This window comes from Schistocerca americana, chromosome 8 (assembly GCF_021461395.2).
Source record: "Schistocerca americana isolate TAMUIC-IGC-003095 chromosome 8, iqSchAmer2.1, whole genome shotgun sequence".
Classification (NCBI taxonomy): domain Eukaryota; kingdom Metazoa; phylum Arthropoda; class Insecta; order Orthoptera; family Acrididae; genus Schistocerca; species Schistocerca americana.
Window position 1 is genome coordinate 119936225 of NC_060126.1, and position 17388 is coordinate 119953612.

General features: G+C 38.4%; 2 long non-coding RNA genes across 4 annotated transcripts in view; one reads left to right on the top strand and one right to left on the bottom strand.

Annotated features, from left to right (window-relative positions):
- LOC124544592 overlaps positions 1 to 6844 on the bottom strand; it is a 75958-nt gene extending 69114 nt beyond the window's left edge. For both annotated transcript variants that reach the window (XR_006967543.1, XR_006967542.1), the window contains exon 1: positions 6632 to 6844. This is a non-coding gene — a long non-coding RNA (uncharacterized LOC124544592). The remainder of the gene's footprint in view (positions 1 to 6631) is intronic.
- LOC124544593 overlaps positions 6482 to 17388 on the top strand; it is a 30049-nt gene continuing 19142 nt past the window's right edge. Inside the window, exons 1-2 of one of the 2 annotated variants that reach the window (XR_006967544.1) lie at positions 6482 to 6547; positions 8001 to 8107. This is a non-coding gene — a long non-coding RNA (uncharacterized LOC124544593). Of the gene's footprint in view, positions 6548 to 6899; positions 6995 to 8000; positions 8108 to 17388 lie in introns of those variants that run through there. The other variant, XR_006967545.1, reaches the window with a different exon arrangement.

Below are 17388 nucleotides of genomic sequence, written 5' to 3' on the forward strand. Positions count from 1 at the left end.
CCTCTCCAGGGTTGCCACAAGTTTCCTCAAGTGAAATTCTCTGATATTTCTCTGATTTCCAGATAAGTTTTAGCATTTTTCCCTGACAAATTTTGATCTCAAGAGTAAGGAAAGACGTAAGTTGATAAAAAATGTAAGGACTTTTGCATTTCTAAACTTCTGAACAAAAATGTTAAGTACTAACATCAACATCTTTTGTAATGAACTGTTTTTAGATGGAGAAAGCAAGCAAAATGGTATATATGTTTCATTAAGACCACTGATGTTACTTTATTTCAATAAAGCAAAACACATTTGATGACAAAAATAGGCATTTTGCTGGAGTTGCAAGACAGATTTAAAATACCTTCACTACTTCCAGAAATAGACTCAGAAAAAAGTAAGCCTCTTGAAGGAAATATGTAAGTTGGGGAAGAGTTGTGTAAAGCAACACTATAAGTGCCTGCCAATAAAATGTTGCTTCTACTACATTTGTTATTGTCAGTTATTATCCACTGTGTTATGGCAATTATTGTACAGGTATTGTGTGATTTTTCTATCAAGAAATACATGAGTACATAGCATACAAACTGCAGCGATTGCCACAACTTTCTTTTTCTTATCATCCATACTTTCTAATATATAAACTACTTTAGAAGTGCCAAAATGTACTAGAATAAACAAAATGTCTATAAAATGCTGCACTGTTCAATTTACTTGCAGTGAGACAGTCGCAATTCCTGAAATCCATCGCCCATGGCCTCTGGCCTGCTGAGGAACACCAAAGTCCTGGGTCCATGGTTAAACCATGAAAATCCACACACAGCCTGACGACTGGTTTGATGCAGCTCTCCACATTACTCTATCTCATACAAGGCTCTGCATCTCTAAATAGCTGCTGTACTCTACATCCTTTTGAAGCTGAGTACTGTATTCATCTCTTGGCCTCCCTCTATAAGGTACCCCTCGCACTTCCCTCCAATACTAAATTTGTGATCGCTTGATGTGTCAGAATGTGTCCCATCAACCAATCCCTTCTTCTAGTCATGTAGTGCCACAAATTTCTTTTTTCTCCAATTTTATTCAGTATTTCCTCATTAGTTACATGGTCTACCCATCCAGTCTTGAGTATTCTTCTGTAGCACCACATTTCAAAAGCCTCTATTTCTTCCTGTCTAAAATGTTTATCATCCACTTACATACAGAGCTACACTCCATACAAATACTTCCAGAAAAACACTTCCTAAAATTTAAATCTATATTCAACATTAATAAATTTCTCTTCTTTAGAAACACTTTTCTTGCCACTGCCAAGCCACATTTTACATCCTCTCACTTTGCTCATCATTAGTCATTTTGCTGTTCAAACAGCAAAACTCATGTAATACTTCAAATGCCTCATTTCCTAATCTGATTCCATCTGCATCACCTGACTACATTCCCTCATACTTGTTTTGCTTTTGTTAATGTTCATCTTTTAACCTACTTTCAAGACACTGTCCATTCTGTTCAACTGCTCTTCTAAGTTCTTTGCTGTCTCTGACAGAATTACAATCTCACTAGCAAACCTCAAAGTTTTTATTTCTTCTCCTTGGCCTTTAATTCCTGCTCCTAATTTTTCTTTGGTTTCTTCACTGCTTACTGAATATACAGATTGAACAATATCAGGGATAGGCTACAACCCCATCTCACTCTCTTCTCAACCACTGCTTCCCTTTCATACCCTTTGACTCATAATCGACATATGGTTTCTGAACAAGTTGTAAATAACTTTTGGATTCCTGTTTTTTAGCTGTGCCACTGTCACAATTTTATTCCACAGCATTGTCAAAAGCCTTCTTTCAGTTTACAAATGCTGTAAATGTGGGTTTGCTTTTCCTTAATCTATCTTCTAAGAAATATCACGGAGTCAATATTGCCTCACATGTTCCTACATTTGTCTGGGATTCAAACAGATCTTCCCCAAGGTTAGCTTCAACCAGTTTTTTTCATTCTTCGACAAAGAATTCATGTTAATATTTCACTTATTAAATGTACTGTTTGGTAATATCCGTTGGCCGGTGTGGCCGAGCGGTTCTCAGCGCTTCAGTCTGGAACCGCGCGAACGCTACGGTCGCAGGTTCGAATGCTGCCTTGGGCATGGATGTGTGTGATGTCCTTACGTTAGTTAAGTTTTTAAGTAGTTGTAAGTTCTAGGGGACTGATGACCTCAGAAGTTGAGTCCCATAGTGCTCAGAGCCATTTTTTTTTTTTTTTGGTAATATCCATACCTATCAACACGTACTTTCTTTGGAATTAGAATATTATGCTCTTCTTCTTTTGTTAGGAGGGAAACGACTATTTGGAAAAAAGAAAAAAAAAAGGAGAAACCACTTCTCCCATACATTAATTAGCTAGTGTTTTAATTTAACACTTCAAACAGAGTGTTTCAGCAACTTTATGCAGACCACAACCTGCTGCCTACATACTTGCAAACATAAACACAACTTATATTATTGCGTATTCTTGAGTACCCTTGAGTATACTGCACATAGAATGGCTACTACATTCTTTTATTTTGACTGTAAATATTTGAATATTTTCATTTTCTTGTCATAAGTCAATTTATAACCAATTATAACTTTTTGCACCAGAATAAATAAGCTCCATTCTGAATACTAGAGATTGATATGTAATCTATATAAGAATTGTATTTAATTCTAATATTGTGTTAGTGAATTTATGAATTCATCCTAAATTAACTTTTATCATGAACCAGAAATCCCAGTATGGATTATATGTACTGACATGTAAGTATATGAATTCTTAGCTCCCTGAAGAGGCTTCTTCAAGAAATTTACTTGTCAACTTGACAAAATGTTCTTATTTCAACTTCTGTAGCAATAATATTTTTTTCATTTAAACTTAAACAAGTTGCAGATTATACCATAGGATAGAACTGAGTACATGAAATGTATTTGTAGTTGCAAATATTGACAAACATTAGCTGTATAATGGAATGACAATGAAAAATTTTTTTTGATTGACCTAGACTTGCGGCAGGTTTCTGGCTTATTAATAGCTGTCAGTTTACCATTAGGCTACCCAAGCATTCTCCATGGCTAGACCCAAACTTCCATATGTCGTCAATCTGCACTTGTTCATCTGTTATGTATATTCCCATACAGGAGAGATATTTTAGTTGAAAGTCACTAGCCCAGTATTGGTGGATATATAAAATATTGCAGTGGCTTTGTTGTTCTGAAGTACAATGCATGTTCCTTTAGACATGCACGCATGTGAAAAGGAACAGGCACAGCATGGACAACCATCAGCTGTATAACTGAATGACAATAATGAAAATTTGTGCTCAGGGAGTGGTCACTTTATAATTAGGCTATCTGAGTGTGACCCACAGCCATGCATTTGCAACTGGCATTCATATGTTAACTATGTATATTGCCATACAGGGGTGACATTTTTAACTGAAAGCCACGTGCTAAGTGTCGGTGGATGGTTACAATATTGCAGTGCCTGTGTTGTTCATAATTATGATGCAATGTTCCTGAAATCGGAATGATCACATAGATAATATTTTGGGGGAGGCAAACCAAAGACTTCATTTTACTTGCAGAGCACTTAGAAGATGCAACAGGTCTACTAAGGAGATTGCCTACATTATGCTTGTCCATCCTCTGCTATGGTATGACTGTGCAATATGGTACTCTTTCCAGATGGGATTGACGAGAGGACATTGAAAAAGTTCAGAGAAGGGCAGCTCATTTGGTATTATCAAAAATTCGGGGAGAGAGAGATGGACATGATAGATGACTAATGATTCCATTCATTAAAACAAAACTGTTTTTCAGAGCAGTGATATCTTTTCAGCAAAGTCCGTTTTTCCCATTCACTGTTACAGAGTGGAACGGTAGAGGAATAGTAAAAGTGTTTTGATGAACTCTCTGCAAGACACTTAAAGGTGACTTACAGAGTATTCATGCAGGTGTACCTCAAGGTGACACTACATCAGAGGTGCAATGAGATTTATTGTTACTTCAACTGATGTTGCTAAATAAAATGATGTACTATCATGTAGGAGGTATTTTATGTACAAAAATTAATTTTGAATCGTGATGATAACTGCGGGTCCAGATGCGATGAGATGAACAAAAATTATGTCATACTCCTGTGTCATGTCTCACAACAGGACTTGTACGTAGAGCTATCATCACTATATGACTGCGTATGGGCTATTCTTGGTGTTGTGGTAGATAGTTGCAGATGGCCTTGTGATCGCGATTGAACGGGGAAACATAAAAGCTGCGTAGAATCTTATTGTGAATGATGTTTTGCAATATCTTGGCTATTTGTGTATCAAGTCATGGCAATATAGCTGTTGTGCAAACATCATGGACAAAAAGTTCGTAATTTTTGCGAGATGTGTCTCTGCCAAGTAATAGGGTTCAATGAAATGTGGGCCACTCATATATAGAACTGCTACAGTGTAGTGGAGGTCAGTGAAAGAACTGCGCAATGAGAAGACCAGTAACAACAATTTCTTTCAAAGTAGAATGTAGACTAAAGTGTCCGCGTTTCATGATGGTCCCCAGGTTTACAAATGGCGGGACATGGCTCTTAATGGAATGTGTGATCATCACTGATGACAGTGCATGCCCTATTGCGTCCCCCTATGCTGACCGTAAGGTTGGTAATAAGTTTTTGTGCCAGGGCCTTCGACCATAGATATTGGTATACTGGTCATGACGTATATTTCGTGGCACCAACATCTCTACTGCTATACCACGTGACTATTGGCAAAACAATGGTGGTATCCTGTTGTGCTTATGGTTGTACCGATCGTTTTGTGAAGGGAAGTAACATTAAATTTCACGTGTAAGTATTATTAGTTTAATTTAGCGGCATTTCTTGAATACTGATAAGCTATTGTGTGTATCATATCCTTACCCAGAACGCCACAGTTACGTAAATTGGCGGTTTGAAGTGCTGTGTGTGTTTCCAGGCGTACATTGCAATTGTATATATTTCTTGAAATGGTAAGCTACAAAGCTGCTTTTTCTCTTTCGTATAGGTTTCCAAAGGACGAAGGGCGCAGGCAGATGTGGATACAGGCAGTGAAACGAAAAGATTTCAAGCCTACTGCGCACACACGCACCTGTTCGAAGCACTTTGAAGAATATATATATATATATATATATATATATATATATATATATATATATATATAGTGTGTGTGTGTGAGAGAGAGAGAGAGAGAGAGAGAGAGAGAGAGAGAGATATATATATATATATATATATTTATTACCAATAACCCTTCCCACTCCAAAAGCAATGGCAATGTGCATTGCTACTACATAAGAAGAAAGGATGATTTTTGCTATCCTGGATTAAATCTGACTTTGGTACAAAAAAGGGGTGAATTATTATTTTAAAGAACAATTTGCAAAAACAAGTTAGGGGTTTGATTTCTCATCAGAGTTTAGTTTTATTTTGTACTTCCCAGTTACAAAACATACGAATATCAGAAACAGATACTGAATACCATTTGCAAAAAGGTAGTTGTATGGCCTATGTTAGTTTCCAGATAATAAGCTGTAATGTATGGGATAAATAATATGCTGCTACAAAAATCTTTGGTCATTTACCAAAAAGCATTAAAAGCCTGACAGATAGCCAACCAGCATTTAAAATCAAACTAAAAGAATCTATGAATGACAGCTCCTACTCAGTAGACGATTTTTTAGGTATAAATAAGTGATTGGAAGAATTGTCATGTAATGATAGGTCTACCTTTCATTAAACTGACACATCGTTGCGAAGTATCGTATTCATGTAAGTAGGTACTGATTTTGTCGATATCTTATTTGATACATCTACGAAACAAACTGTTTAAACCAAAAAAGACCTTTCAAATGAAACTGCTTTACGTTTTGTGGGTGAACGACACAATTGAGTTCGTTACATTCGATGTGAACACGTGTGTTTACGTTACAGGTTTCGTTGTTTATGCCGATTTATGAAGGCCAGGGCGTTTGACTCATCTACCAGCAGGATATGCTGCAATACGTTTCCCTAATGCATCTCACACATGTTCGATGAGGTTTACGTTACGACAACGGACAGGCCAGCCCATTCGCCAAATATCCTCTCACTGCAAGAGAACCCCCAACAGTGCTTTTCGATGCGACTGGGCATTATTATTCATCAAGGGCCTTGTACGAAACTTTAGCGCTTTCATAGTTTTAAATAACGGCAGTATTTGGGATAAGAATGTAGTTGGGATAAGGATAGTTGTGTGAACTGAAAAAAATCTTTAAAAATAAACCAAAAAAGCGAAATAATAATCATCATTTTATGACGCACCCTTTTCTATATATTTCCACAAAGAAAATTTGAACGAAATTCTTTCCACAGCGTTAGAATACCTCATTGTAAACGATACATCGTATAAGAATTTGAGCTTCATGGACTTTTTATTTTTGATTTTCCTTAAGGGATACGAAAATGTTAGTTGATTTAGTTAGTCCTGAAATGGCTACATACAACTGCCTGCAAGTAAGGAATGGATAAGGTAAATATGATCCTGCGTTTTGAAACTTTTGTCCCTGTGACTTCCTTATAGCGACAGCAAATGCAATTTCAATTCGCTTCTTACCTGATATTCACTACGACCTCAGTAAATTCTAACTGTATTTTGGGTCTTTGATTGCATTTATTACTTCATGTAAGCACGTTAATCCGTAGCAGCAATACGTAAATCACAATTTATGTTGACAATGACCAATACCTTTGTTGTTTCGTATTACGTATTTACTCTATGTCGTTTCGAAACGTATATTCGTTGAGAAAAGTCAACCTGTACGACGGGCAGAGATAATGACTACTGCAGTGGTCACCGTTATTATCAGTGACGCTGCTGTATACAAATTATCTAGTTAATAAGGAGTTATTTGTAATAAGATAATATGAAAAGTGAGTCTCTTGTTCGTGAGTAAGAGGTTAGCTTCACAAAATACAGGTATGATGCCGGGCATCCATGATGCCCTTTTCCCTATGATAGTTCAAAATTTTCGACAAACAGTAAGTTTTTAGCGCAAACTCGATATGCAGTATGAGAAACAATTAAAAATTTTCTAACGATGCCTCGTTCATCTCTGTGCGATTAGAATGTCTTGAAGAGGGATGTTGAGTTGTGAAATAATACATACGAATGAAACTGAAGCCAGTGCCGAATGCACCTCCGGAAAGACAAACGAGGGAAACAAGTACAGTGTCGCAATAACGATGACAGGTGGGTGCGGAGGTCAGTTCGATCAAGTAACATTATGCCTTTGCCTACCATTAACACCTGCACCACGAAAACAATCATGTTCGACAATGTTCCTGAATGTATTAACAATTACTAGGCTACCTCTCGCCACATGGGGGAAGATACAGCTTCCCAGAAATAGTGTTTTGGTACAGGAGTCGATATTTACTATGTGATGCGCAATACTTGACATGAATTTACATTCCCCTGTAAGCTAAAAGTATCAGTTTGCTGCAATGGAAGAGTAAAAATAATGTATTTCACTTTCTGACTTTCAGTAATAGAAAAAGATCCAAAAATGTTGTGTGAAAGAGCTGTTGGCTGTGGTCCAGCTCAAAACACTGTGCTCTAGAGTTTAGTTTGTCACTCCAGACTCCGGCCACCAATCATGGAAGTCGGCTGATAGGGACCAATGTCCACTCAGGTGACTGCAACACGTCATTTCCTGAACCAATGATGTATGCTGGTGCACTCGCTCTGCCAAGCATGAAATTATTTCCTTTTTATTATGACTTACCACGTGAAATATATGTGACGAAACGAATGAACACAGTGCAGTAACTAAATTGGCGTGCCCATTTCTCAGGCAGAGTATGTCATGAGGGATGTTTAAGAGTTAAGATTTCCATGGGAAAAAAGTCAGGATTATTAGTTTGTAGCTGTGTCTGTGACAACCACAGATAAACTCTTCTCTATTATAAGTTTCTTTTCTCAGGCATTATCTCTTGATCTGGGTCTCTTATACTCTGAAGATGGCTTCGGAAACATGAAGCTCTGGAAACTTGATCTGTATTGAGAGTTGTGCCATGAAGAAATTGCAAGGTTGGTGATGCATAACATACAATTGCTACAGATAGGCTAAGTCGTTGGCAGTGAATGCATTCAACAATGCTGTTACATTTCTGATGGAACAAGATGCTGAATGAAAGTGAATAGGCCAATGCATGTACCGTTGTGTAACTAACGCTCTAGTATAAAGGTAACAATAGTTACACTCAATGAGTATTCTCATGTTGCTCAAATAATTTGTTTATTGTAAACAAAAATCAGTTTTAAACGCCAGGCAAACATTTCTGACTGTACTGATGTTAGCCTCACAATGTCATAACACTTCTGTTGTGATAGCAGCAGTACCACAGCGTCTCCAGCCAATAGGTGGTGTCTTGTCAGCATCCATGACGACGGCACATGGTGCTGCTAGTGTGTTGGCTTCGCTTACAGTAGTCAGATGCCCACCACAATAGAAAAAGAAAACATCGTCGGTGTTGAGCTGTCCCCGTTGCCTGGAAGGTGGGTGTGCACCCCGATAATAATGACTTTGTCGCTGCTGGCTGACCTGTCACAGGGGACATTAGGCCTGTCCAAGACAACCGAGCACACCTGTGGACAACAAAGACGCTGATTTAAGTGCTGGTGTCTATGCCACACGAGAGAAATGTCAAATTTCAAGTTGTATGACAAAACACATAGACCTTACACATAAAGAGTAGAGGGAAGTGCATATCACAAGGAACAGTTCATCAAAAGGAGTCAGTTTCCAAGCTTGAAACAAATATTAAACTGGAAACAATTATTATATTTCAGAAGTTTCGCCTCTTTAGCTGTTACCACGGATTTCAAACGTATAAGCTACAGTTTCTAGGTTTTATAGTTATATTAGGGACATCCTCACATTTTAATCTTGTCATGTGGCTTTGTGGTCAATGATACTTCGACAAATTTTTGCCTAGTGAAGTTACTAGTGCCTATATTTTGTTAATTTTTGTTTGTTTCAATGTGCTCATAAAGTTTGTTACTGTTTATACCATTAAGTTGCACCATGACATCCAGGGATCTGAAACTAGCTATGGATGAAACTGGCTAATCGCCCAACATCTTTCAGTACAATCTTCTCGTACTTCCAGCCACGTCAAGAAGTCATACTTCCATGTGTTTCTGGACAAGTTGCTATTAGCCCACTGTGAAGCAGTAACCGACTGTTGCCTGGTTGCTGTCCTCATTTTTATTTAGCCATGGAACCAGCTGCTGTTAAGCCCATCCACATAGGACTTTGAGGATATAGCCTTGGATACAACTCGCGGAAAGTCAAGTTGCTCTTACTACCTTTTCTACAACTCATTTGCTGTCTGTTTCTTTTACAGCAGAGCAATTCAAAGATGATGTCTTTAGACAGGTGAATGATGTAACTAAGTACTGTAATCATTTACAAGTTCTCAAGGTCCAATTTTTGAAAGAATATTGGTCTACAGCAATTCAGCAAGAACTGCTCATAGATTTCTGGACCGAAGACTAGTACCAATCTGGTCAGGGAACAATGGAGGCATTCTGTAAGTACTGATGAGGAGGTGGCTGTGCAGTTGTTGCTGTGGGTATAAGACTTTTGTTACCATTCTGTGTTTGGTGAGAACTTGTAGCACCACTCCATGACAATTACGAGAATTATGAACGTTCTCTCAAAAGAGTCTAATATTCTCATGGCCGTTACATTATAGTGCAAAATATAACACAGCAGCTGCAGGAAGGTGGAAGACTGGTGCCACTTATGATGATGTGCACAACAGGCAACAGAATAGCAATCATTCTGATGACCAGTTTTAAGTAGAAAACTGGCAAGTAATAGTGAGGAACATAAATAAAGTGTGCATAGCAGCTGCCACAGGTGACCTTGGTGGCGAGGAGGTGCACTCAGTGGGGGAACAATATTGCTGAATAGCTTGGTTGGGCAGCTGATGGGAAGTTCTATTGAACTTTGTAAGAATGGAGACACTAATGAGCGGGGGAGACATTCCTGCACCACTGAGTGTGTGTGAAGAGTCACCTGACGCAACAACAGTTATTATTATGACATATCTGACGAATTAAACGCTGTTGGTACTATTGGGATAGTGTGACACTTTGATAAAAAGCAACTGACTGGAACAGGAACAATAAGAAATAAAAATTCGTTGATGTAGGAAGTGTGGGGACTTCTTGCTCCAGAACAGTATATAGAAGACTGCAAAGAAGCAAGCACTTCTGGACTGCAAGCGAGAGAAATCAAACAAGCTTGTTCATTATAAAACGCAAGAGTGCCTCTGGACGAAACTAATATGATTTATAAATTCGTATTTGATGGAGATTCCAAATATGAACTGCCATCAAGGTTGGACAGCACTCATGCAGTGTGTTTTAGACTCCCAGGCTGATTGGTGCATAGGAAGAGCAAAAACAGAAATTGGATGCCTGTGACCGAGTTTGGTAAAAAAAAAAGCCAAAATAAAGGAGTTGTTTTGTGGAAGAGAGCTGATGCCCGTTTCAGCTGATGTCAATCCGATTGCAAAAGGAGCAGTAGGTGGCTTAGAAAGTGAGGTATTGGTTGACTGCTGTTCACACATTTCAGTGTCTTCACCCAGCAAAATGGACACAGTACTACTGCTGATCTGCAACGTCAAATTTTTGTTGCTACAGGAATGGTGTCCAAAAACAGTCCAACATGAAATCAAACTACTCTTGCATTTCAAAGTTGTGGTCACAGAATTACACAAGTTAGAGAATTCAGAAACTCAGTGTTAACATGATCACAAGTATCGATTTTTTTAATATGAGTTGTTGTGATGCAATTGTCGAGTGGTGTTTTATAATAATGTACGTACAGTGTTAACGTATTTGGCGCTCTTTAACAACTAAATAACGAAAGACGGTATTTTATGTTCAGTAGCAGTAGTAATACGCACCTGCGTGTGGTTTTTCTGTATATGTATAGTTGTTGTTTATGTTGTACGTGCTTTGTGTTGAACCGGTACCTAATAAACCATCTGTATTTCCAAATACGCAAATATTCGTTTTCTAACAAAATCCCAGCGGGTTATGGGCCCAGGTGCGTGTTAAAAGGACACTTGTACGAAAATAATGACGTAGCTCTGTGCAAAAGGTTTTTAAGGTTATCTACAAGAAGACGTTTTTGAAGTTGTTAATTCCACGCAACCATCGAAGGATTCAACAAGAATTATCAACATCGGAGTTGCGGAAGGCAAAACAAATTGCAACACTTGCAAATACATAGTAAGTATTTGTCTACGAGGAATTCCTGTTTTGACTGCAAATATGTCGGAAAAAACTTTGCAGAAAATAATGCGCCTACATACTGCGAGTGAAGTGTGGACAGAATTACACAAAATATTTGATGGTGTCTCTGAAGACAAAGTTTACAACCTTTGTCTGCAGTTCTTTAGTTACAAAAAGGCTCCTGAAGACGATATTGCCGACACATACTTCCAAACTGAAAAATTTGTGAAGTGAAATGAAACAGGAAATTACTAAAGATATCGTAAATAATTCAAGAATGCCTGATTTGTTTTTTATTTGTAAAATATTAGGTACTCTACCAGGAGACTATTTATCGTTTAAATCTAGTTGGACGCTAACCGGAACGTCTAGAGATGACATAACAATTGATAATTTAACAAATCAATTGTGTGCATATGAGAAAGCTCTGAGGACAAAGGAAGATGATTTTAGTAAACAAGAAGTCCTCACTACAGACTCATTAAGTCTGTCATTTCAGCAAGTAAATCCAATGGAGAAAAAGAAATTAATATGTAATTACTGCAACAAGCCCAACCATATAATTAAAGTGTGCTGAAAGCTGGCAGTGGATGGCAAATCTCCAAAACCAGCTACCACAGATACAAATATGCTACTTCTTTCTGTGACATCTTCTGTGATGAACTCTGAATGTAGAAATGAGGACTGGTATATAGACAATGGTGCAACAAGTCATATTACATATGATAGGAATTGTTTCAAAACATTTCAGCCTTTTCTAACAAAACTCTCAGTTACTATAGCTAATGGTGACATTATTGAAGCTATTGGAAAAGGTTCAATAGACAATGAAGCAGCAGTTGGAGGAAACTGGAACAGAATTACCTTAACAGATGTATGGTATGTACCTCAGATTCACAAGAATTTATTCTCTGTTCTTGCAGCACAGGATAAACGTCCAGAAAGTATATTCACATCAAGCGCAGAAATTTGTCATCTTAAGATTGATAATGTCACTAGATTGGTAGGTGACAGCGATCGCTTTGTAGGCCTTTTTAAACTTGCTGTAAGAAATGTGAAACCTAGCTCCCTCAGCGAAGTTAACACCACTAGCAGAGACAATACGCTGCAGCTTTATCACGAAAGATTCGGAAACTATACAAGCGCGATGTGAAGTCTGTACTTTGTAGCGAATTAAATATTGAGGTGGAAATGGACAGTGAACTTTGTGAAGGCTGTATTTATGGCAAGGCTCATCGTTTACCATTTGGCAACAGAAAGAGGACAGCAGAACCAGATGAACTTATTCACGCTGATGTATGTGTTCCGTTTCAAGTACCTTCTGTGTCAGGGCACCGGTATTTTATTCTTTTCGAAGATGATTATACAAAGTTTAGGGCAACACATTTCATACAAGAAAAGTCTGGAGTTGCAGAAAAGTTAAGGCAGTTCATAGCTGAAGCAAAAGCTCCTGGGCATACCACCAAGGAACTTCTGAGTGGTCATGGGAAAGAATTTGACAACAAACAAGCAAAAGAGATTCTTCACAAAGAGGGTGTAATTCAACGCCTCACAATGCCTTACACTCCAGAACAAAATGGGTGCAGTGAAAGAGAGAACTGCACAGTTGTGGAAACTGCCAGAGCCATAATGCATGCACATTCAAACATTCCACAGGAACTTTGGGCAGAGATGGTGAACACCACAACCTACATTCTATCTGAACAGGGCCTTCCAGTATTGTAGTAACGGCTCCATATGAATTGTGGTATGGAAAGAAGCCAAGAGTGAAACATCCGCAGGTGATAGGCTCCACCTGCTATGCTCATATTCCAAAACAACAGAGGAGGAACATGGACCGCAAAGCACTGAAAGGTGTCTTCATTGGATATGATCACAATGAGGGTTACATAATTTATTGTGGAGAGGTGTGCAAACTCATTAGGTCATGAGATGTCATCTTTGAGGAGAGGCCACTGAAGAATGAGAAAAGTTCAACTCTTCCAGTGAATGTTTTCAATCATCAGGATCCAGCACCTCAGACTGAAGACCAATGGTATTGATAGTGAAAGTGAAGAGGATGGCAGTTCCTCGGATGTAGATGAAGACCCTCAGGAGGAAGATCAGGAAGCCACAAGTGGAGAAGCTTTACCATGTCTGCGTGATTGGTTAACCCTCAGACCTCCACAAAAATTTAATGATTATGTAATGTACCTCTCACTATCTTTCCAAGAACCAGAAACAGACAGCGATGCCATGAAGTCTGTTCATCACGATTTCTAGAAGGAAGCTATGGATTCTGAAATAAAAGCTCTTCAAGAAAATAGAACGTGGGTTGTGGTTGACCTACCATATGCAAAGAGGTCCATTCCTAATAGATGGGTGTATAAAGTCAAAACAAATGCTGATGGCTCAGTCAATAAATTCAAGGCAAGATTGGTGATTAAGGGTAATTCGCAGCAGAAAGGAGTTGACTATGGCCAGACTTTCAGTACTGTGGCTAGAGTGTCTACCATTCGAGCACTACTAAGTGTTGCTGCAAGTGAGAGCATGAAACTTTTACAAATTGATGTTTCAACTGCTTTTCTTTATTATGATTTAAAAGAAACCATTTATATGCAACAACCTCAAGGATGTGATGATGGGTCTGGGAGAGCATGTCACTTGAAGAAAAGTCTATATGGACTGAAACAGGCTCCGCATTGCTGGAATGAGAAGTTCAGTAATCATCTCACTAAATTGGGCTTTCTGAGGAGTGAAGCTGATCCTTGTCTTTTCGTGAGACAGTAAGGCTGTAAGAAAATATTCCTTGTGCTTTATGTTGATGCCAGTCTGATTGCAGCTCACAGTGAACAGGAACTTGAAGACATTGTCAGTGATTTAAGAGAAGAGTTTAAAATTACTTCAGTGCCTGCATCATTATTCTTAGGTCTGGAAATTGACCAACAAGAATGTGGAACTGTATGTGTAAGTCAGACTCATTACACAGGAAAATACCAGAGCGTTTCAACATGAAGAACTGCAAGGCTGTAACTACACCCATTATAATTGACAATGATACAGAAGAAAGTCCTCGTAACTCTGAATTTCCATACAGCCAAGCTGTTGGAGCACTGATGTTTCTGATGTGTGGGAGATGTCCTGACATTGCATATGCTGCCAGTGTTGTATCATGAAATCAACAGATTGTGATGTAGTGAAAGCTAAACGAATCTTACGATACTTGAGAAACACAACAAATTATGGACTTTTATATAAAAACAATTCTAAGAAGCAGGTTTTAGAGTGTTCTAGTGGTGCTGACCACATTGGAGGTGATCTTGGCTCTGGGCTCTCAACATATGGTGTCCTTTGTCTGTACTTTGGGGCACCTATTTCCTGGATTAGTCAAAGGCAATCTTCTGTTGCCATAGCCACAACTGAAGCTGAGGTTGTGGCTGCCAGTGAAGTGCTTGGGAAATTGTCTGGATCAAGAAGCTTCTGACAGCAATGGACCAATTGGAGGCAACACCAGTTCTGCAGGCTGACAACAAAACTGCTATCTGGCTTGCCCAGAATCCTGAGTTTCACTGAAGAATGAAGCATATTCATATAAGGCATTTCTTTGTCCGTGAACTAGTCGATGCTTATGAAATCACAGTTGCAAAAGTAGACACTGTAGAACAACTTGCTGATATACTAAAAAAGCCACTGTTTTACATTAGATATCAGTATTTATGTAATAAGAGTAGACTTCACAAGTTATTAAATAAGAAAGAGCGTTAATGTGTTTTACGTCTTTGGTGTTCTTTAATAACTAAATAACTAAAGTCAGTATTTCATGTTCAGTGGTTGGTAATACACACCTGTGTGTGGTTTCTTTGTATGTTGTTGTTGTTGTTGTATGTGCTTTGTGTTGAACCAGTACCTAATAAACCATGTGTATTTCCAAGTATGCAAATATTCGTTTTCTAACAAAACCACAGCATGCAGTAAAAGGCAGTCATCAGATCAGCGAAGTTAAACGCTGTCAGACAGGGCTATGACTTGAATGGGTGACCATTCGGTCTGCCGAGCACTGTTGGTAAGTGGGGTGTACTCAGCCCTTGTGAGGTAAACTGAGGAGCTACTTGATGGAGAAGTGGCAGCTCCAGTCATGTAAACTGACTAACGGTCAGTGGTGTGATGTGCTGACCACATGCCCCTCCACATCCGCATTCAGTGACGCCTGTGGGCTGAGGATGACATGGCGCCCAGTCGGTACCGCTAGAACTTCATGGTGCCTGTTCACGCAGAGTCTAGTTAGGAAAAGGCAGTAGTAACACAGTTTTTGTAGCAAAAGGAGCCATTTCTGGGAAATTTTGAACTTCCAAGTAAGACCAAAGGTTCTAACGAAAAAGAAGTATGAAATATAAGTTTATATCGTTTTAGAGTTCAAAGGGAAGCAGAAAAAGGACTTAAGAGTTATCCTCTGGAAGGAGGACCAGAAACAGATGCGTGGAAAGTTGACGAAGGGATGGTAGATGAGGCACATTAAAAAGGGTATGAGGGTTGCTGCTCTATGGGAAACTTCACAGCGAGGCGACTGTGCGTACTTGAGCTGGGTAGAACAATGCATTCTTTCCTTGTTCTATTCTCTTCCCCTTTTGTTTAATCTATTGCTGGTAGTCTTCAGTATGTACATATAGGCAACTGAGAAGTGAGGAAGTTACTGAAATGCAAGAGAATATGTGAAGTAAGTCAATGGTTGGATACAGGATGTCATGAAGATATCATGATAAACGTAAAATCCTGAAAGTAGAACAGTGTGAATAGAGTTTTGAAATACAGAGAAAATAACAAGGGGGACATGAAGTGAAAACAAGACCAAATTCTGGGTAAACCATGATATTGGAAGTAACGCTCTGTGATATACAAGTATGAAAAGTGTCTTTATGTTTTAAGTTAAATAGGTTACAAGAGGAATAAATATAATAGAACTGTAACTTGCAACTAAGGTAACAGTGCGGAATGTGTAATATACACGAGGGCAAGAATCTGATGTTAAGAAGATTAGTGATTTGTGTCACAAACAGGTGTGTGATCTGTATATTTTATGTAATTGGCTAAGGAAGTAAGAGACTGGGCAGTGTGGAGCACCAGAAAAGGTGGACTTAGAAGTATAAATATAAAAAGGTACAATGATTTAGTAAATGTAGCAAATGCAATCAAGAAAGTATGATTTTCAGTGTACGAAAACCAAAAAAGTACAATAATGGACAGGGAAAAGTCTATGGAGTCATGAGTGGTATTCCTTGGACAGAGTAAATCATTATGAGTAATAATGGTAAGCTTCCATCACTGAAGTCATGACTAAAATTATTCTGAAAATATTTGGAAAAAGTAGTGTAACAAATTAATCTGTGTGTAGTTAGATTACAAACTTTGTTACATGGTGTGGAAAATGGTGGCCTTCAGGTGTCATTGTGACGCTTATATTCTGAGATTTATGAACTTATCTCACATTAGAGAAAGATGGCTCTGGAGTAGGGATTGGAGTGGACCATGGTGTTGATGAGGAAGAAGGTGTCATGGGAGACATGGTGGACAGCAATACTCTCTTTTGTCCCATGCCTAAGGTTAGATTTCAAGGTGGAGGATCATAATCACTTACCTCATATCTTATAGGTTAACACACCAGCACTAGCATGTGAAACTGTGTGGTGAAGTTAGATGTGAAGTGTTAAGTGGTACGACAAAGTAACTGTGATAACACTACATACATAGCATAAAGAGATACTCTTACTGAAATTTGTTGTATTAGAATTAACTTAAAAATTTTATATATGTATCCTCATGACAAATAAAATGATGTAACTATCAGTGCATGTTTTCTTTAAAATATATAGTGTTAAAAGTTGGGGTTGGGGGTGGGGGGGAGTTCTAAAAACTGGTAAGACTTGCAAAGGACATGAAAAGGCCAGAATTGAATGCTGTGACCAGTTGGGGGCAGGAGAAAATGTGAGAAAATGAAATATACCTACATGTCGTAGAAATAAAGGAAAGTGAAGTTTATCATGTACCGATATTCAGTGCTCATGAATGTTTCAAAAACAATATGA